The sequence below is a fragment of the Anas platyrhynchos genome, chromosome 3, assembly GCF_047663525.1.
Source record: "Anas platyrhynchos isolate ZD024472 breed Pekin duck chromosome 3, IASCAAS_PekinDuck_T2T, whole genome shotgun sequence".
In the NCBI taxonomy this organism is placed as follows: domain Eukaryota; kingdom Metazoa; phylum Chordata; class Aves; order Anseriformes; family Anatidae; genus Anas; species Anas platyrhynchos.
In genome coordinates this window covers 59,276,106-59,298,390 of record NC_092589.1, presented here as the reverse complement: position 1 = coordinate 59,298,390, position 22,285 = coordinate 59,276,106, and the positions used below count along the sequence as shown (strand labels likewise).

The following is a 22,285-nucleotide window of genomic DNA, read 5'->3' as shown; positions in this document are numbered from 1 at the left end:
AAATATTGGAATAGCTCTGTACTGTCAATATTAACTCCAACCTTGACTTCATATGCCTCTCACCATTAAATGTTTTATCTTACATGTCTTACAAAGCTTGTTTGTTTTTGTTTAATTGGGTCTCCAGATGGGGAAAGCTGGAAGGGTTTTCAGAGACTGCCATGTAATTAACTTCACTCATCTGGGCCTTGATGTTGTAGCAGGTTTTGACCATCAAGCAGTATCAGAGATTTACTGTGGTTGTGTCTACCTTCAGAAGTTGCTCAGAAAGTTAGTTACTTGTGATAACAACCATAGAAGGCAAGCTTTTTAATGCTGGGAGGTATGTCTGTCATTAACTAAAAATTTCTCATAGTCTTGTAGGAGGGCTCTGAAGATATTATTTCTGCAGCTAGTGCTTTGGGTGTTAAGAGGATTGTCCTGGAAGTCGTTGGAAGGACTATCAGCTTATTTGATGATCTTAGGCTCTGTGTAAACAACAAATGGTGCCAGCAGGTACAGTGCCTCTGAATTGGAAGATCTCTGATGATTGGTTCACACTCCAAGCCTCATCCCAAAAGTGTAAGCATTATAAATCCCTGTCTAACCATGTGCATGGGATGCTGGCAACCTAGACTGTCCAGAATATGTCAAGCAGCATGGTCTGGCCTGTTTATTGCTGCAAAACAATCAACACACATATGACTGGTACAGTAAAGACTGTGTTTCCTGCATGCAGAAGCCTGGCTTCTGGAGGTACATGTAGCTTCTTGCAAATGTTGCATATTGGCAGTAAAGATGTGGACTGGTCGCAGCAATCACTTCAAACTGCCATTTATCTCTAGCAGCTTGCAGGCTTCAGGATAAGGTCAAATCTGTCATACAGCAATGACTCCAGGTGATCTTGGACTGTTTTGAGAAGACACCAGTGATTAAAACTAATGGTAGCACAGAGTGGGTCCAGGGCTGAATTTTCTCAAAGCCAGCTTAAGTTTAGCAGCCACTGCGAAATGGGATGGATGTTCTTGGCTAGTCATGTATGCCAAAGCCTGCATCCAGAGGGTCACTTGGATCAGCAGGACACCTTCTATCCAATTATCAGACAGGCAGTGGTGAAAAAAGATGGGAGCTCTGTTTGCAATGAGTCTCACCAGTAGACACACTCTGGCTTTTCTTCTTGCCTGGATTTGCTAGTTTTCTCTGCTCCTACTGTCTTGTTTAGAAACTTTAGTGCTCTCTGAACCTGTGGAATTGTTGGGATTCAACTTGTTTTGATTACAACCACCTAAAATTTAGGCATATAATCTCATATTTTGCAGTCAATGAAAAAGAGATTATTTTTTGCAGCATGTAATTCACCCTATGAATCTTAGGCACCTATCCTGCTATGGTTCACTGTGCCAAATCTAGCTTTAATCCAGCTAAAGCTGGATTGTAAATTTCTAAAGAGGTGGATGATGCTCTCTGCCAAAGCCTGTGCCAGTGTCTGTAAAATGGGCATGACCGGGCATAATGATGAAACTTATTTTCTACATGATCAGTAGAAGTCTGGCCAAATACAGCTGATACCACTACTGTGTGCAGTGACTGAGATGAATGTTGAATTCTTGGTCAGGAAAAGCAACCCACACAGGGTCAAGAAAGAAACTTTATATATTGGGAACCATCTGGTGGATGCTGTATCAATGTTTTGAACTCCAGTTCAGTCTTACATGATATTTCTGAGATGTAACATATGATTGGTAATTATCCAGGAGGGGAAATGTGAATACAGACTGGTTTTATTTCACCAAATGAGTTCCGGACTAATGAATTGTCACTGAGATTTTTTATTTTGTACATATATAGATGCCCTTAGACTAAAATGCTGGCTTATGGGTTCAGCCTAATCAAGTGTGAAGACTGTGTGGAGTGTTTGTGTCCTCACCTAAAGTGGTTCCCACACCCAAACTGTAGGATGCTTCTGTTGAGAAAGCTTTTCGTGAGGTATATTGCAAGAGAGTGACTTTCAGCAAACAACAGTTAGTCTTTTGGCAAAGAATTCAGGGCCTAACTGCATCCCCAGAAAATTATATTAAAGTTTCCCCACCATAAAGAAGACTTCATTTTCTAGCCTGTGACAAACTGATCAATTGCTTTATCTTGGTAATAGGTAATAGCAAAAGATCCAAACTCTGTATATCCCTATTGTGTTTTTCTTGGGATGTTTCTCTTCCTTGAGTAAAGAGAACTAGCATTAAAGGTCATCCTCATGTGCTATGGACTGCTTCCTACTGGAGGTAAGGTAAAGCTTAGAAGAAATATGTTTTTTTTTTTTTTTTTTTTTTTTTTTTTTTTTTTTTTAGCACTGTAACATAGTAGACAGGGTTATATTTTAGCCTTACAGAGTTTATAAATGGCTGGAGGCCATCGAACCAAACAGAGAGCTTCTCTCATATTTGCTGACATCCAGTTCATATGGTGTCAACTAACTTCATTTGTTAAGAAATCTTGCAGCACCAGATTTCTCTTCTTTCCATTAATTTGAGGTCTCATGTGGAGCCTAGTCTTGGCCTGCCTTGTTCCAGGTAGCTTTAGAGCCTACATTGAAGCATCTATGAAGAAGGGAATGACAGACCATTTCCTAAAGTTCATTGCCAAAGCTGTGGAAGAGCCAACAGTTCCTGTTTGCATCTCAGCAGACAGAACTTCAGGAAGAGCAAAGTCACCAAACAGACAAAAGCAAAACCATGGCATGTACAAACTAGTATGGCTTTTGTTGGCTGCTGGGTGTTGAAGCTCTAACTATTTACAGCTGGAGCAGGAGTCCATGTTCGGGAAAGGCTGAGCCATAGTGAGAAAAACAAACAAACAAACAAAAAAAACCAGCCAAGTGGAAAGTGGAAGCTCTGAGATAATAGCTAGAGAATTCTGGTGGCATCCAGAATCTTCTGAAGATACAGAGCAGGAGTAGCAGGACTAGACCAAATTGTCAAATCCAGGGAAACACCAGGGAAACATTGGCATGGACCAGATAGTAATGAAAAAAAAAAAAAAAAAAAAGAAAAACAATACCTGTATGGAAACAGATTGCCAAAAAAAAAAAAAAAAAAAAAGGTTAATTTTACACAATGTGAGTTTCAACCAGAGCAGAGCTGTGCATGATATTGCCACAACAGTAAGTTGGAGACCTCAATACAGATTTATGGTGCTATCAAACCACAGTCTTCGTTTTACTAACTACTCTGTCTGTTTAATGGTACTTAAGGGCTTTACTGCAGTTGGGCATTTTATTGTGTTTAGACATGGTTTTAACAACTGAGTTAGCTCACATGATGCTGCCAATTGCAGTCAGAGCAGAGAAATATGTTTTTTTTTTAGCACTGTAACATAGTAGACAGGGTTATATTTTAGCCTTACATAGTTTATAAATGGCTGGAGGCCATTGAACCAAACAGAGAGCTTCTCTCATATTTGCTGACACCCAGTTCATATGGTGTCAACTAACTTCATTTGTTAAGAATTTTATTTAAACAAGGTAAAAAATTTCTAATTGAGCAAAACTTTAGAGTGTTATTCCAGCCTTGAATGAGTCTACTGGAAAGCAGTGAGCTGGGAGAAGGAGACAAGGACAAAATAGGAAAATGCAGACAGACCCAATCTAAAATCAAAATTATTGCATCATGAACAACTAACTATTTTCTTCTAACTGTTCTTTTTTAAATTGCTGAACTTGTTTGAAAACTAATAATGTGTGTTGCTTGACTTTTAAAGGACAAGATCATTTTAATTTTAAAGGATGAAAACAAAATCTAATATTCATGCAAGGAAGAGAAGAAACTTAGCTGCTGTCCTGCAGCTTCCATGTCAGCACAGGAGTGATATGCTCTGCAGGAAACTGATTCAACTTTTTTATGAGCCATCAATGATTTATTAGAAATCCCAATGTTCTTCCCAAGAAGCATTTTTCATTGTGTGACAGATGACATACTGCACTCATCTGTAGTGCTATTGTCCCTCTCATCCCATGCTCTCTTCCCAAAATACTGTTATGCAGCATTGAGTATGGAAGTAAGTTTGTGGCATGCTAGTGTAATACCTAGTTTTCCTAAAATCAGATGGCAAGAAGCATACTTTATATACTTTAAATAGGGCAGAAACATCCTAAATTTATCCTAAAAATTACAATGTAAGGTTACTATTTATTATTAGCCACAGATGATTATTTCAGTGGTAGCTTTGGCTTTATTCAGTAGTAAAGCTGTCACCAGCTATGCACAGTGGCCACTCTTCTTTTCAGTAGCCAGCTTTGGGCAGTGGATCAACTGAATGCCTTAAATTCTCTGTTGAACCTTGGCAGTATTATGGAAGAAGCCTGCAGCCAATTCATGGGTCCCTGGTATAGCTCCAGCAGCTTAACAGATGGATCACTAGTAAGTCTCTTCTCTATTTCTCTGTTAAATATTCATGGAGCCAGCATGTATATAGGCCCAAACATGCCCCTGGAGGTGCCAGCAAGGGTCTCTGATCTGGGGAATATGTTAAATTGGCCAGTAGAAGTCTGAGGGTAGAAATGTTTTCTGCAAGAATCCATCCTTGAGTGCAGAACATGGAGTGACAGCCATATGTGCAACTGTGCTGGTGAATATGTCTGCAGTGCATGCTTATACAATCTATTAATAGGCTGGTGGCATACTGAATGTTAATGTGGGGAAACAGGGAGTGAAAGACAATAAGGAAATGCCTTGAAATAAGTTGAAGCGTCAACCACAGTAAAAATTTTCTGGTTTGATTGCAGTGAAGTTCAATAAAAAATAAAAACTGCATTCCCCACCCCCATTAGAATACTCATCTCTTATTTTCAGAATGCACTGCTGAAAACATTACTAAATGCAAGCCCATACAGCCCTGTAAATAGCTTAGTGTTTTTAGATCCCAGTCAGAGCGAGAATTGTGTTTTCTTCTTATATTTAATAACAACGTTGAAACAACAGCCAAATATACCTCTGGAGTATTGGGGTCCATATATAAGTATCGGGTTGCCTTTTGGGGCTCTACTGCATCTAGATTTTTTTCTTAACTCCGAAATATCTACAAAGCCTTAGGATTGCTCTTTTAAAGGCTCCCTTTGGTGAAATGGAGGGTGCAGTTTTCTGACCTTGACAACTTTCTCTTCTATTTCTGTTGCTATATCAAAGAGAGAGCTTATCTCTAAGTTTCATTACAAATGTTGCAGGAAAGTGGTTTGCAGTACTTACAGTGGACTCTACTGCATGGAGTAGGTATGAAGAAATAAAAAAATCCTGGGAAAGATCATACCTAGTCCCTCTTGAAAGCTTTGCACCGAATTCTTTGAAACTACATAATGCTGGCCAGCTACTGTACAACCAATATTACTGATATCATAAATTTGAATAAAGGTGAAATATTTCAGGTGAATACAAGCCTTTTCATAGCATGATAATGTAACACGAACATGTTGCAATGAAGAAGCAAACATTTCTGTGTGTTGTACTTTAACCCCAGCAGGCATCTAAGTACTACACAGCCACTGTCACTCTCCCCATGTGGGATGGGAGAGAGAATAGGAAAGGTAAAAGTGTGAGAACTCATGGGATGAGATAAAGACAATTTACTAGGTAAAGCAGGAGCTGTGCATACAAGCAAAGCAAGCCAGGAAATCAATTTGCTACACTACTAGGTGGTCAGCCACTTCCAGGACATCAGGGCTCATCAGACCTAATGGTTTTGTGGGAAGACAAACTCCATTACTCTGAACATCTTCCCTTTCCTCCTTCTTTACCCCAGCTTTTATTGCTTAGCATGATGCCACATGGTTTGGGACATCCCTTTGGCCAGTTTGGATCAGTTGTCCTGTCTGAGTCCCCTCCCAGCTCCTTTTGCACCACCAGCCTCCTCACTGGCAGGGCAGCACAAGTAGCAGAAAAGTCCTTGACTGTGCAATCACTGCTCTGCAACAAACAAAAAACACCAGTGTGTTATCACCAGCACCCTCAACAAAAATCCAAAACACAGCATCCCACAAGCCTCTATGAAGAAAATTAATTTTGTTCCAGCCAAAACCATTACACTGTGTCTGCTAGTGGCATGATAGTCTTAGGTACAATAAACGTTTAAATTACAATGGGATACCTGGAAACGGCTGCATTGCAGACTGTTCTTTTCTTTTACTCAGTAGTGTAATGTTTGATGCTTCCTAAATTAGGCTAGAGCTGTTTCCTCTTTAGTCTGGGGTTCATATGGCTGCCTAAGTTGTTTACCTCCGAACCAGTCCTAATACATTTGTAGAGTAGCTACATTAATGACAGAAAAATAATGTTCCAGTACGATCTTATATTTCCCAAAATAATGCAGCAGAGTATGTTTCCAAAGACTAGGGCATAGACCGTGCAAAAACTCTGAGGTGTTTTAAATAGCACTCAGATACACTTAAAGTATTTATCACAACCTGAGTGGTATAGCATGATAATTCTTTAAGATGCAGCTTTAGGGATGTAATAAATTACACATTGCAGCTAATACACAGTTAAACATTGTATCCAACATAGTCTTGTGGTTCTTGTAGCCCAGGAAGATCTTTTCTCTGTGATGAATAGAGATATTTCTGAAAAGTAGTTGTTCAGTTAGCTCAAGATTAACACAAACTAAATATTTTTGAAAATGAGACTGAAGTATTTATACTGAATTTCAGTTACAAAAGGGGTTGTAGAGAGACATGTATCAATGAAAGGAGACAGTACAGCAGAAGGAGATAAAACTGAACACTTGTAAATGAACATGCTTGAAAAAGTAAACGCTTATATACATTGAATATTTCTGCTGTTTTTGCAATCAGCTGGGAGGGGGAAAGAGAAATAAAGTAACCCAGAAAGAAAGTTGTCTTCTTTTTCCTTCAGTAAAAGTTTGTTCCTTGTGTTTAATTGTTTAGACCTTCCCTGATTTTTTTTTTTTTTTTTTTTTGAGAGAAATAGTAAATGAAAATTGGTATAAAGAATGACAACTGACATTTATATTTAATCTTAGACTGGAAGTATGATTTCAAAGCTTCTCAGCAGTTATGTTTAATTTCTTTTGCTGGAGTGTATGACTGGCACATTTTTGAACCACTGCTTGTTTTGGATAGACTGCTTTTATTGCTGATTCCATTTGTGACCATGACCATCTCACTTAATTCTTCAGATTTCACTATGTCTATTAGAAAAATAAGTATTCTTGCTTAAATGTTTATATATTGAAATGTTGAATCATAAAAGCATGGATTAGTGACTAATTACTTATTAACTGTATTAAAATCTTCAGCCAGAAAATCCCCTTTACACAGAACAAATCCCCTGTACAAAGAACATATAAATCAAGAACATAATGTCACTTGTGCTTTTGGACAGGAATTTAGAAAGTATTCTCTTGCATAGAACCATAGAATGGTTTGGGTTTGAAGGGACCTTAAAGATGGTTTAATTCCAACCCCCCTGCCATAGGCAGGGACATGTATACTAGCAACTGAAAACCTGTTTTTCAGAAATGTTAGGTACCTCATCTTAAACATTTTTTAGAGTGTAATTTTGTTGACCTCTCTAAATCTTGTGGCTTGAATAATTTATAACATAGAGTGAATAGAATAGGTTACTTCTTAGTGAAAATGAATCTAGTAAATGAAATTTTCTTTCAGGTCTGGTATATATCCTTGCTCACTGGATTTTGAACTCTTCATCTGTTTATTTCTTTACATAAGTAAGATACATATATATATATATATATATATATATATATATATTTTTTTTTTTTGCAGTGGCTATCAACTGGAAAATTTCTGTTAAAGCTAAGAAGGAAAACAGAAGGAAACAATTATCACGTTCTAGCAAAATGAACAGAATTTTGAAACACATCATTTAGTCTACTGTGAAGTGTTTTATTTCTGGTCCCTTTTTTTTTCTTTTTTTTTTTTTTTCTTTTTCTTTTTTTCTTTTAAATAAACAACGACCATTCCAAATTTATAAGTAGATTGTAATTGTAGAATATATATATTTTTTTCTTTCTGAATAGTGAAAAAAATATGTTGGTGTCTTCAGAACATCTCCAACATTTTTCCCAAAACCCGACCTGTTCCTGCAAACATCTTTGGCTTTAGTCAATCAGTTTTTAAGAGAGAAGCAAGTTATGGAAAAACTCTTGATATTTTTTTATTTTCAGTAGTATTTCATTAGTATTTATTTCACAGTTGTACTGTTTGTTAGATAAGCGAGAAATGAACTTCACAAACGTGTGTTAATTATAGTACGTTAAGATAAGCAACAGAAAGTTCTCATTTCCACTTTGGCTGATACCAAAATAACTTATCTTATGATATTTTGACACATCTCTTTAAAACCCTCTGCTAAATAAGGAAGATAAAAAATAAATGTGAGAAAACAGCAGAAGAATATAATTTTTAAAATGAGTCGAGAAGCTTTAAATTCATTATTCTAGCCAATGGTTATGATTAGTTGTTCAGTAGGATTGCATTGGTTCAATTACATTATGTCATACTCCATGACAATTGACTTACAGTACCATAGTGTCTATGATCTACCTGCAATAGATAATATAGGATACACACACTCACATATAAACCTCTTTAAAACAGAATAATATACAGTAAGAAGCTGATCTGCTTACACTTTGGATCAGAATTAGTTATTGTCTGCTCTTTCTGGTGGATGATCCAAATACATGTATCCATGTATAACATCGAACCTTTTGGACAGGGGGGAATTATGAAGTAAATATATATTGCAATGTGTTCTAGGATCCTGCTCCCCTCATCATCCTGGCATGTGTCCAGGATGGCTATACCACATTAGGCTGTTAAGGGTACCATGGTCAGGCTAATTTTCAAGGAAAGCAGTGATACAACAGAGAAGCAGAATGCAGCATAATTAGGTCTCATTCCAGCAGGAATCATGATATGACTGGAGAGCTCACTTGGACTTGCACATCTGAAGCATTCCCAGGTCAGTGACCTATAGAGGACAATATTCATAAGGACCATCTAGATCCTTAATGAAAATCTTAAATTACTTTTAAGGGAACCACTTGAAATTTGGGTCAAGAGGCAACACATATGTCCAAGCACAAAAGGAATGCAATAGGATTTCTTTTCTGCATTCATTTACGCCGTGAAATTGTTTTCTGCACTGCTGTGATATAGTTCCTTCCATTATTCTCTCAAAGGAATCATAGTCTCATATTTTTTCCCCTTTGGTGTATTTGGCTTCCTGCTTTAATCTAATTCTCACAGCTCAGGGGAATCATCAGACCAGGCTGAGATTTGTATCTTTTCGGAGAGCTCATCAATAGTTTACATAATGCTGTGGCAGGGCCAGGGTTCACACAGCTGGAGAGGTACTCGGCAAGAGTACTGAGTTAAGCAGAAAAAGCCTTCTTGAGAGTCTGAACTTTGTTTAAAGATATTTTTTTTCTTTTTCCTCTTTTTTTTTTTTTTTTTTTCTTCCTGAAAAAGAAGCCAAAACAACACAAAAGCAGTGTGTGCAGGTTTGTTGGCAGCTGGTGTGCTGTGACTGATGATGCTTATGTTAATTATGCTCTCACTATTACCATGTGATCCACCCATCTGGTTTTTGAAGCCAGCTGTTTTCCTTTATCTTGTTGAACTACCAGTTATTCAAGATAGTGACCATCTCTTTGTGGTGAGCAAGGAGTGAAGGTAGTGCAATAAAACTCTGATATAGGGGTTGCATTGTCAGATTCAACTAATCAGTCTAAAAAGCCAGGAAAACACAGGTTTAGTTATGTTATCTTTTCCAGCTTGAATGTCTTTAAATACTAATTAAGACTGGACCAAGAATGTGTTGAATATTTTAAATTGTCCAGTTTTGTACTTCCTGGAATTCAGAAAATGTTGTTGAAATTATGTTGTTGAAATGTTGACCATTTTCAGATGCTTAATAATGCAAGTTTTAATACAAACTGTTTGCCACACAATTCATAAAAATGCATTTTATTCAATTGACTTACCTTGTTTTAGTTTGTGACTGGTTACTTAAGTCATGTAGTATTCTTGCTTCATGTAATATTCTTGGGCAACCCAGACTTTTTAGCCTAGAAAATAGTGGACATTAAGCACTGTCGTTTGAATGGAAATGGAACACTGGCATTCACATGAAGAGCAGCCATTCAGGTGGTTATGCATATGCAGAGAAAAAATCATGTTCGTGTAAAATGAAAAAGGGGCATTACCACAGCTAAAACTAAACTAAACTAAGCTAAACTAAACTAAACAAACAACTAGTCAGAGCTAAAATGAGTTTCTGAATTGTTGCTCTGCCGTATTTGTCCAGTTCTTGACCATTCAGGCAGATATGTATATAAACACCCCAAATATAATAACATAAACAAAACTGTTCTTGTGATTCCGGAATTCCTCTTCTGGCCTTTAACCAGCAAATGTAATCTTGTTCTCTCCCTCGGAAGAACACACTCCCCCTCCACCCTGCCTCTGATGGTCTCATGTATTATTTTCCTGATCTTATAAAATATTTTCCTAAACAAGAAAAAATCCCAACCAACCCAAACCATCACCACCAAGAAAAATAGTTAACATGACTACTTAAATATATTACCCCTGTATAAAGAAAAGCCTATACAATATTTAGAATTATCTTACTACTTCCCCATGGAAATTAAAGTAATATTATTATTATTCAGATTGTGTTTAACTTTCCTTATTTCTCTGAACATTGAATTACTTTGCAGAGGCTACTTTTTCCTTAAACATTGTTTCATCAAATGGGTTAAAACAGAGTAGACTTTGAAGGGGATATTCCCAGTCTCTACTGGTGCATATTGGAGACTGTGAATTTCTGCAGGATAAACTTGGTTACACTGCACAAACCTTTAGTCCTTTCCTTTTATCATATATGGAAAGACCTGAGTGAAACTGAATTAACATATTAAGGCACATTGATATATTAGAATGTCAGAAACAGAAATTTGCAATTAACAATTTTGCATGTAGTTGAAGTACTAAAAACCTTGAACTTCCCTATTTTTCATGAAATTTTAAAGCAATATTCACAGATCTGACACAAATGTTTTAATTTTTAGATGAGTCAGTACTTTCTAGATCTTTTGAAGTAATCTTGAATAGCAAGATAGCTTCTTTAATTGGAAGCATCTTGTGTGTACATTTTTAATCAGAATTTTGGAAATACAGAATTTTTAAGCAATGAAAATCTAAACAATAAAAAGTAAGCTTTCAGAAATATTTGTAGTTTTGAACATGAATACTTTTTTTTTTTTTGTCTGATTTTTTCTACACAATGATTTAATCTGTCTGAGTTACAGTATGTTTTCTAACACAAGGAAAAACTTATTATACCTTACATACTGTAGACTGGGTTTAAAACTAAGAAGGAAAATGTATTCAAAATTATCAATGAAAATATTCTCAAGGGAAAACTGGAGTCTCTTACTTGAAGATCTGACTCCTATTTCTCTATTTTGGAGGGATTTATGAATAGTGGTTCCTCTTATTAACATACATATGTTATACACTGTTATATATTATATATATATTATACATTATATAATTTATATAACATATACATTATAATACACATTATATATATATTTAAAATATGTATTATATGTTATTAACATACATTATGTTATACATAATATCAGCACGGCAGCTGAGATAAAACTGAAGATCATCCCTAGTCCTAGTCCTAATGAATCTAGCAGCAGGTCAGCAGTCCCTTGCACCTCAGATATAACTCTTAAACTTTACTTTGAATTTTTATGAACCTCAATTTTTCATAAATCAGACACTAAACAAGTGGAATACAAATTTTTCTTGTGATTCTACTTTTTCCCTTTAAAGCTCTGGCCTTTTGTTTATGAGAAAAGTCACTATGTGACATGTCAAGTTTTCTTGAATAAATAATCCAATCTTTGGAAGAGATTCCATCTGCTACTTCCTGTCTTCTTTTTCTCAGTAGCGTGTAAACTTGATTCCATTTTAAGTCTTCCTGGATACAAATATTACTTTGAAGAGACTGGTAACTGGACTGCTCTGTGTGCTTCTAACAGCTGAAGCAAAATGGATCCTTTAAACATGTATAAGAGCACTTAGCCTTCTTAGAATATACTTGGGAGCATGCAAGGTGAAGTAGCACTCTGGTGACATCATTGTCAGGTCATCCTGCAAGAATAACGAAATCATATATAGAGGTGTGCCCTGAGGCATACTCTGTTGCCATAATTAGGTTGAAGGCTCCCTTAGATATGATGTCTTATTGCAAGAGCATTTGCAGGAACTAATTGTGGTATGTTTTTGCATCAGTATTGGTGTTCTGCATCATTTATGGTCTGAAAATAGCTGTAATTGTGTGCAATGATTGAGTCATTTCCTGAATTTAGTATCCTAACCAGAGTACGAATTAAATGACTAACACACTCTTGACTTTGTCATTTTTTTCTCTCTGGCTGCTTACTTAAAGAAAAAAAAAAAAACAACAAACAAACAAACAACAAAACAAAACAAAACAAACAAAAACACTCTCTGTGTTTTTGCATTTTTAAAGCCAAATTAGATTTGGTGTATTTTAATGCTGCTGAGAGTGACAGGTTAGTAATAATCGTTGTTCACAGACAGAGAACATGCAGGTGTTGTGAGATCTTCCTACCCTCTTGCAGCTCTCCCAGTGCATTTCCGATCAGTATTACCTCTTTTGTGCCACAGACTGCAAGTTTATTCTGAACACTAGGTGCAGAGAATTTTTAAAATGGAGAAATGGTCAGTACAGGACAAGGCTGAGGGCATCATTCCTGTTTCATTTGCAGTTCAAGTTAGAAACAAATACACTCTCCTGGTGTACTTCCACTCTGGCACTGTACCAGCCTGCATCTCAGGAGACCACAGCACCATTTCCTCTGAATTTTTGCCTGTGTTCCTCTTCTACTTGTAGGGGCACTTTCTCTTAATTGTGGAGCTGCACTTTTGTCTTTTTAACTGACTGATCTTCCAGAAAGGGTGATATGACCGTTATTTGCAGTCTTGTGAAAACAAAATAAACAACTGGCACTGGTTTTTAAAATTGTGCTAAAGATCTAGAATCCTGCTGCCACTCAGAGGGTGCAGCATATTAATTTTGAATCATCAATATTTTTGGTGCCATCATTATCACATGCACACACACACACACACACATACACAAAAGCAACCTACACTACTTGCATTCATATCAAACCCTTTTATTTAATTTATTTGGACTGTTTTTCTATCCTGTACCAGTTAATCGCTAGCCCTATTTCAACTCAGAATCTGAATGTTATTTACCATCTGTCTCCAAGGGATGCACTTGCCAAGTCCCTTAATTTGCTATAATTGGCAGGTTTTCAGTGTACATAATTTATATTAAAAAAAAAAAAGCCACAATACTGAAAAAAAGAAGATTAATTAAACCGTTTCTTCTGGGCCCCTAGAAGTGTTCCAAAAGGATGGCTTTAGGGCCACAAGGTCTGCTCTGTGTATGTGCTGTCACAGCTGATCACATTAAAAATGTATGTTGGTGTTGGTCCCTTGTGCCTCTACACTGGTCAGAAGGATGTCACTAGCACCTGGGTAACATCACATACAAACAGTGAATTAAATATCTTGCATTTGCATTTGTGCCTTTTGTTCACACACTAGAAGCTCCTAGGCTGCAGTATAATTTATGGATACCTCCACGTAGGCAATTCTGTAGCTGATATGATAGGAAATGTTATGGAAAAAAACCCCAAACCCTAAGCAGATGTACAGAATACTAAATAGACCTACTGAAAGACTGCAAATCGACTGAAAGACATCACACATGTGGTTTGTAAACATGATTTATACCTTCCTTTCTCTTAGCTTCTTGCTCCTGACAGCACCTTGTTAATGAGTGCATAGTGCAGTGATGTAATGCCCTGTGAAGGCAACTGTCAGTCTAGGGGACATCAGCCTGATTTACCCATGATCCTGAGTTACCCATGCCCCTGAATACAAAGTCTCTTCTGTTGCAGTTCTCCTACTGTCCTTTCAAGTGACAGAGAAAGAGAACAAGATGGTAGAGAAGAGGATTGGTATGATTCTTTGTATTTGGCCTGGAAAGGGGAGGAAAGTAAAGAAAGAACATGCATATTCACTTTCTCCTTTTGCCAGATCTAAGATGATATCTAAGTGATATGCAAGACCTTCACCAGCCTCAAAATTTGCTGTCGTGTGACCATACAACCTTCATGTGTGTTTCAGTCATTGTGTATATATTTATGTAAGCAATCCAAGAAAAGTGGTATTAACAGAGCAGTGTGAAAAACAGAGCAATGTGAAAAACAAACTGGCTAAGTCTGTTTCTGTCCTGTTCCATTACAATTTGGCATATTCCATGTCAGACCTAGTTGAAACATGCTTTTATTCTTGGGTTGCTCATTTTCCAGCGTCTGGAGAGGCTCCATTTTCAAAATCAAGCAGTAATGTTTGTTGCAACCAGCTCTCCTGAGGTACAATGAAAATGTAGGTGAAGTTGAGAGGAACTTCTAGTTCTTTTCAGATTTCATGAAATTTCAGTCTTCTCTGTTAAAGAAAACAACTTCTCTAGTGTCATGAGATGTTTATTTCATATAGTATTTCAAAAGGAAAAAGTCAGATTCTGGAAGTGGACATAACCTATTCTAATATTAATGTTTTAGGAAGTCATTCTGGTGGAAACAGACAATCGTGAATTGTCTCAAAGAGAAGAGACAGTTGTTGGAAAGTTCACTGGATTAGCTAAATTCCAGCTCTTTGAAATCCCCTGTTTAGATTAGAGAAAAAACACATTCTAGATTTTATTCCCCAGTAAAATTCTAGAAAATTCCCTTCCAGGGCTAATTTCTGTGGAAATGAAACATTTTCTATAAAAATACTCAGATGAACACAGCAGTGGACATGATATAAAAATCTAGGTGCATTGGAAGAGACAGAAAAATACTGTGAAATGCTGTGAAACATGACAAACCTGAAGAAATTCATAGCCTAAACTGCTTCTGTCAGAACTGGGAGAATGAATCTTGCTGAGACTGGCAGAAAAATTCAGACAGGTATCACACCATGGAACAGCAAAGATCTTGGGAAGTTAGCAAAAACAGAGGGATCATAAGTTTTCCAGACCTAAGGTCTGCTGTGACTTAACTTAGTAAGATTTTTGTGATGCTATGGAGTTTTACCATTCCCTTAGCTGAAAAGGTTCACTTAGCACAATCTTTGTCATGTTAAAGTCTGGGAAGTAACATGGGCTATGACTGAGTTTCTCTGTTCTGCTGGAAAAGGGACTAGTTACTCAAGTGCTCTAGGATATTCTACACTCTACTGCTGCTCTTCTGCAACTGAAACACACTATTTCAGAGCCAAGTTCATTAATAATTAACCTGTATCAGGGATGTCATGCTTATTCCAAAGAATATTTTATGCATGGATTAGGGTGTATATTGCCTGTCCAATTCTTAATGTAAAATTGAAAACTTGAACAAAAGAAATTGAACAGTGCCTTCAAGCATTTGTACAAGATTTGGATGACTGAATGACTAAATGGATACATTAAATATACAGTGTAAGGGACATATTCCTTTTGCCTATTTGTGGACTAATTACAACAGGAGTTAATGAATATCTTTGTACAATATTGAAGTCACAAAGAAGTATGTCCAGAAAAGAAGGTAAAGCTTCACAAAATGGGCATATGAAATCACAAATTATCATCGACTTTTTTTTTCTACATGTTCTATGTAACTTTCTACATTATTATAGATCATTTATTAAGGCAAAGTGCTTAAAATAGTGATGTCATGACAATCTTATTCTTTTTTTTTTTTTTTTTTTCCTTTTCTTGCCTGTTCCTTTTAGTGGTTTCAATTATTGCAAATTCATTATAAGCTAATTTGTTGATGCAAGGACATGGTACTGAAGGATATTAGAAAAAGTTCCAACTAACTTTCCCATGATTTTTCATAGAATCATAGAATCATTCAGGCTGGAAAAGACTTCTAAGGTCATCTAGTCCGACCTTTGTTCTAGTATTGAAGTCTATGACTAAACCATGCTTCTAAGTTCTACATCTACACATTTTGTAAGCAAGATGCACAAAATTTGTTTTGCTTTAGGTGATTGATCTGTGTGTCTGAATCATTGACTGCTCAGAGGATTTTGACAGTTATGACAGAAGAGGACTACAGTTATTTTGCCCAAACTGCTGTGAGCATGAGTGAGACAGATGTCTATCTTTCATAAACTTTGCACCTTAGGACAAACTGTCCCATACATGGGACATTCATGATGGCAGTTCTAGATTAAGTATTCTTCCTGACTGATTACAAAGTCCATTTCACAGATCTGTAGTGAGACTGAAAGCACCTGAAGGCAGGACATTTCAAGGAATTTCATTCCAAGTCCTGGTACTTCTGTGTATGTATGCATGTACCTGCTTACCTACCTAATCACCTCAAGTTATTGTTGTCTTTTTTTTTTTTTTTTTTTTTTTTTTTTTTTAATGAACACCTACCTTCTCATTAACATTTTTATTTTTTTTTATGTAGATTTTCTTAAGAACCTGGAAGTGTAAACTAATCCTGGACAGTGAATCAAAAGAACACAAGGTATATGTTTATATATGTTGTTTATGTTGTATGTTTTTGCAGTCAAATTTGCAGTCAAAAAACCCAAAAAGTTTTTGGGTAGATCTAAGAAATGATTTGGAGTTTTCTGGAATTAACAAAGTACAGATCTTAACAAAATATTTTTCATAACAGAGATTAAGCTTGATAAACATGCCTATTCCTTTCTTCCTTTATTTACATTTATTTTAAGCATAGAATTATCATCTCATTGTCGTCAGGAGGACTTTAAACTTTTTGAGGTGCCCACATCTCATTTAAATATCAATGCTAACCTTCTGGAATAAGATATGAAAATCTGGCTTATAGAGTTCTTTAAAACTTCAATCTTTCCTGAATTTCTATAAGGAAAACTGATTTATCTGGGAAATCTGTCTTTTGACGTAGGGATGGTGACATTTGTGCACAAGTCAATCCAAGGTTAAGATTTCAGTACTTGGTGTTTTCAGGGCAGTGGCTGTCCTTTAACCCCGGAAGATTTGTCCTTTGCACTATGGTGCCTTTATTTTGTTACTTGATTCATGCAGCTCTCAGTGGCTATTCCAAAGAATGGCTGCAAGGTCATGGGAGTCTCTGCTGATTCAGGAAAGACACGTTTCATTGCAAAAGGCTGCTTTTATTTTGTTTTTGTTTTCCAGCATGTACGCTTGGAATGCTGTTGTGGTTGTTTCAATGTTTACAAGATATTTCCTTCAGTGATAGTTTCATCTCTGCCAAAAGAAAAGTTAAAAAAAAAAAAAAACAAAAAACATTAATGAGCTGACAGTGCTTTTAATACTGCTTCAAAAGGAGAGGGAAAGCTCGTGTGCCAAACAAATGTTTGGAACAGTCTCAGACAGCAACATTTGTTCTGCAAGGGAATTATCCACAATAGGACACTTCAGCTGCTAAACATCTAAAAGTATTTAGATGATGCAGTGCTCAGATGGTCAGCCTGTTTCCAAGAGAAGTAGCATTTTTGTTAACGTGGCAAAAGACTGTACTCTACCTAATGTAATCAGAGGGGAAGTCTCCCATCTAAAGGTTTAGGAGTCCCTGCAGGAAAAATTTACAGAGCTTTAGGCAGAAGTGTGAATGTGGGAGTAGTACACATCTTGGCTTATCAAGAAGAGGGATGCTCTTGACAGCATAGAGGCACATTCTTGATGTTTGTCAAACTTTCTGACACATTTTTACCCATTTTGAGACAGTGACAAAAATGTTGAAAACATTTCTGTAAAATGTTAATCTCATTTTCTGACCAGAACCTTATGAGAAAATGACAGCAAAAATTGAAAGGTAGGATTTCTTGCTTTCACAGATGCTATGATTTCTGAACTTATTCCCAAAAGAATAAGTATGAACTAGGAGATAACAAACACACCTCACTAGAAAGCTTCTAATCAGAAATGCATCTAAGCCTTTGTCATCTTATAATTATTGCTCTTCTTCTTCAAGTAATTTCCACCAAAAATGGAACTGTTCATTCTGTTTTGAAGATGATTCAAGCGTATATTTGTTCTTTTCTTGTTTTCACAAGCTTGGGCTGGCAGTAAAGCAATGTAGTTCCTCCATTTGAAGACCTGAAGTCTTGGAGTTGCAGGCTGCATTGTTTTTGCTCATGTACTCTGAGCAAAGGTTTACCTTTTAAATAATATGACTTTCTGTTGCAGAAGGCCTTAGCAATGAGAACCAACGACTTTCAATTACCTTGACACTTCCAACAAGTTCAGGTAACTGTTTACACAGAGCATGTTTTCAAGGGAATTAATCTGCAAGTTTCAGTGAAGCTGCTTGTACCTTTCCGCCTTGGAAAAGCATAAGAATATATTCCTGTGTGCTCAGGACAGCTTTGCTATTCCATCAGGACAACAAATGTGTATGTCCTTACAGATATTAAGGTAAATTGTGTTCAATTTACCCCACAAATCATCCTTTGGACTCAAATCTCAGTTAGTGTTAATTGATGTAGCTCTGAATTTAATTAAACTTTGGAAGCCCTCACTGCCGGAGAATCTGTCCTGTAGATTGCTTTTGGAAAAAAAGCTTATATTCAGCTTGATCTATTTGTGATAGCAATTTATGCTTTAACTGAAGGTAAATTATGGCTATTTGGTGATTAATATCCCATTCTCATGCCAAGTCAAGTTAAGAAGTACTTACTTAATTTATCACTAACCAGTGGTTACTATCTAACTGTAATTACAAGAAAACATACATAGCTTCGACCTCTGAGCAATCATGTGGGAAGACCATCCCTTAAAGTTTGCCTTGTATTTTCTATATAGATAGCACTTTCTTCTCTGAGGAGAACTTTGCAAATCCTTTGCAAAAGAGAGAATGTCAGGGAAGGGGAGGCTACAGTTTGCAGGGTAGTTTTTGAGAATGAAGCTGAAGAAAGGCATATGCTGAAGGACTGAAGGCAGAAGATATATATATATATTTGTATATATATATATATATTCTGGACAAACAGATCAGTCAGTAACTTAAGCATTATTACAGTACAGAGAAATGTGTGGTGATGGTAGTGGTAGGTAAACTGCTGTCAAGCAAGGTGCAGGTGGGTCAATCATAAATATATCCCACAAACCCTAAAGGGAAAAGGCTCTGGATGCCATCATTAGCTTTGCCTCTTTTAGAAAAGATGAGGAGTTGGGCTGCTTTGAACCTTTTGTGGTCTTCTACTCTGAGCGCTGGTTGCAATGGCGTGATTCACCTCTGCATTGGAAGATTCACCTCTGCATTTTCTGCCACTCATCCTTAGTACTTTCTAAGGTGATGCAGTGAGAACCTTATTGTGCTATTGTGCATCACTGTGTTTTAAGAGCCATTAAGATGAAAAGTAATGTCTGCTCAGGTGTACTCTTTTTTTTTTTTTTTTTTTTTTTTTTGGGTATGTGTGTGTATGTGTTTATGTGTGTTAAGTTCTTGGTGGCTCCACCAAGAAAACAAAACTGCTTGCTTTAGCTCAGAAAGGGAGCAAAGAGGTGAGATTCCCTGTGATTTGGTCTGTGCCTGTCAATTTTCAAAGGCAGGAAAATTATCATTTTTTCAAATTCCCTCAGGCAGCAGTAGCCAAGCCAAGTTGGCTCTAGCCAGCTCTTGTTTGTAAAATGTAATTCTGTGGTAATGAGCTGGTGACAACTTGAAGAAGAGAGTCTAAATATCCTGAAAACAGTTCCAAACATGACTAAATGCAAGAAGGAAACTTCTAATAACTGCCTCATGGGAATCAAGAGCCCTACATACAAATACAAACACAATTTATTTCTAGACAGTAATATATATATTATGATCTTTTTCCTTTATTTTTCTCCCTGAATGTATATGTAGGTAGGTGTATGTCTCTATACCTACTATCTGTACAACTTGTCTCTCCAAATGACCTCTATTTCAGAAGGAAGCGAGTAGTTTTGTCATTGTGGGAAAGAGCAGAAACTGAAGTGAACACCTGATGTAGCCACAGAATTAAAGCTTTGTGTATAATCATGTATCTACCTAGAGATTTTTATGCTACATTGTTTTGAGAGTTACCTTTGATTTTCCAATCATAAAAAAAATACTTCTCCCTATTTGAAGTGTTTTAAAGTTGTATTGTCAAACCAAAGCATTCAAAATCATGAGTTAGACTCCAAAACTTATGCAATGGCCTCAAAAATCTTGAGGTTTCAAGAATGACACATTTTGACCTCTTTTTGCCATCCTGATGGATGCTGCTGTGTTTTTGAATGAATTGTTTTCATACTTTTCTCTGTTGCCATGAGGACTTAAAAACTGATTAAATAACAACAAACCATCAAATAATCACACAATTCCAGAAAGGAGGGTTGTAGAGGAAAAAACAAAAAGAAAAACCAAACCAAACCAACCAACCAACCAAACAAAAAACAAACAAACAAACAAACAAAAAAACAAAAAAACCCTCAGAATTTATGACACTTACCTTAGGCAATGATACAGTAAAAATAACATCAAAAGTATGTCAACTAATACATAAGAATGTTGCAATATTTATTTTAATAAATGATGAAGTAATCAATTTATTACACATAAAGAAGAACCGAGACAGTTGTCTCTGAGTTAATCCACTGTATTCCAAAGTTGTACTGAATCTGTGAGGCATCTTCCTGGTCTTCTGATGTTTTTTTCCCTACCCTTTTGTGGTCTGCCAACCTAAGCTGGTGTAAGTTTCTTGTATTCCTGATATGTTAAGCTAAAACACCTAAAAGCCCATTAATTTTATTTTATTCTAATACACTACAAAAAGAAGTAGCGGTGATACCGAGGACACCATAGTCTATACAGTTTCTTAGGATGTGAATACTAATTTTTGGACCTCAGGATCACAGCATACTACACACAGACCAGTTCCATGTTCCAAACCTCTCAACCACTTGCAGAAAGTGCAGTCGTTGCCAACCCCCCTTCTTATCTTACCTCGTGAACAGTGAAAACATGTATACAGAAACCAAAGAATTTGGCCAGAAAAATTTTGAACCAGTGCTAGACTCCAGAGACAGTTTGCCAGGGAATCACTGTTTGTGTGAGAGTGGAACTGTTTGCATTAATCACCTTGCATAACTAAGAGCAGGTCAGCTTGCCAAGGGTTGAATCCTAAGTGTTACCTGGTCATGGATAAACAGGGTGCTAACACTCAAATCCTCCTATTCCAGTGATAATGACAAGCACTGATTATAGTGGAAAACTGAGACTCATTCCAGGCATTCAAATAGCATGTTATTAATGATCACATTTTAAGGAAGTTCTTGCATAAAATAATTACTTGTAGAACACATGACGACTCATTAAACATAAATTCAGGCTTCATTCTGCTTTGTATAACTTGCCTAGCGCTTATGTTTAATATTTAGGAGTTCTTCCAGAGTAATGGGAACTGGGGGGGAGGGATGCATATTTCAGAGTACACTGGCAACCTATTTCATTTACCATAAACATTTTTTTTTTCCCCATGAGAATTGTTAGATGAATCTGATAACTGTATCGTAACCGTGGGCACAAAACTGGATTTCTAGCATGGTAATTACTTTTGGGGTGGTTTGCAGCAGAAGATAATATAATGTTGTACATAGCTATTCTGTGTCTTTAACTTTCACACTACCTTCTCAACAAATATAGTCTTGAAAACTTTTTATGGAATCTGGCAGAGCAGAAGTATAGCTGGAAGTTTTGAAACTTAAGAAAAAAACAAAAGCAACAAATAAATCTTGGGAAAATCAAAAGTCAGTTGCAAGATTTTTTTGTAGCAGAAACAGAATTGGCCTTTGTAGATATTGTAATAGTAAAAGCAATAATAATTCCAAGTGTTTAATGATCTGGCATCCCAGTCCTATCATCTTCTCCATGGTAGTTAACAATAAACTCATTAAGATCTTCCCCTCAACGTTCTGAAATTACCACTTAGTAACAAGAGTGATATTATTTCTTACAACATTGTTTTACAAACCTGTTTAAATTCCAAATACTGATGCCCACTGCATTTGTAAGCACATGGATTAAGAAGAGCTTTACCAGGCTGTGTGAATGTGTTTTGCTTTGTTTTGTTTCAACAAGGGACTCTGCAAGATTGATATAAGAAATTGTCACTTGTTTGACTGGAGAGATGAAGTATAAATACTTCCTGAACATGAAT

The 22,285-nt window shown here is 36.4% G+C and overlaps 2 long non-coding RNA genes across 2 annotated transcripts in view; one reads left to right on the top strand and one right to left on the bottom strand.

Moving 5' to 3' along the window:
* LOC106016488 (uncharacterized) overlaps positions 1-22,285 on the bottom strand; it is a 60,858-nt gene that overhangs the window by 36,821 nt on the left and 1,752 nt on the right. Inside the window, exon 2 of the long non-coding RNA XR_001189248.5 lies at positions 9,994-10,077. This is a non-coding gene — a long non-coding RNA (uncharacterized lncRNA). The remainder of the gene's footprint in view (positions 1-9,993; positions 10,078-22,285) is intronic.
* LOC106016485 (uncharacterized) overlaps positions 1-22,285 on the top strand; it is a 39,106-nt gene that overhangs the window by 15,192 nt on the left and 1,629 nt on the right. Inside the window, exons 2-3 of the long non-coding RNA XR_001189244.5 lie at positions 16,576-16,635; positions 18,306-18,365. This is a non-coding gene — a long non-coding RNA (uncharacterized lncRNA). The remainder of the gene's footprint in view (positions 1-16,575; positions 16,636-18,305; positions 18,366-22,285) is intronic.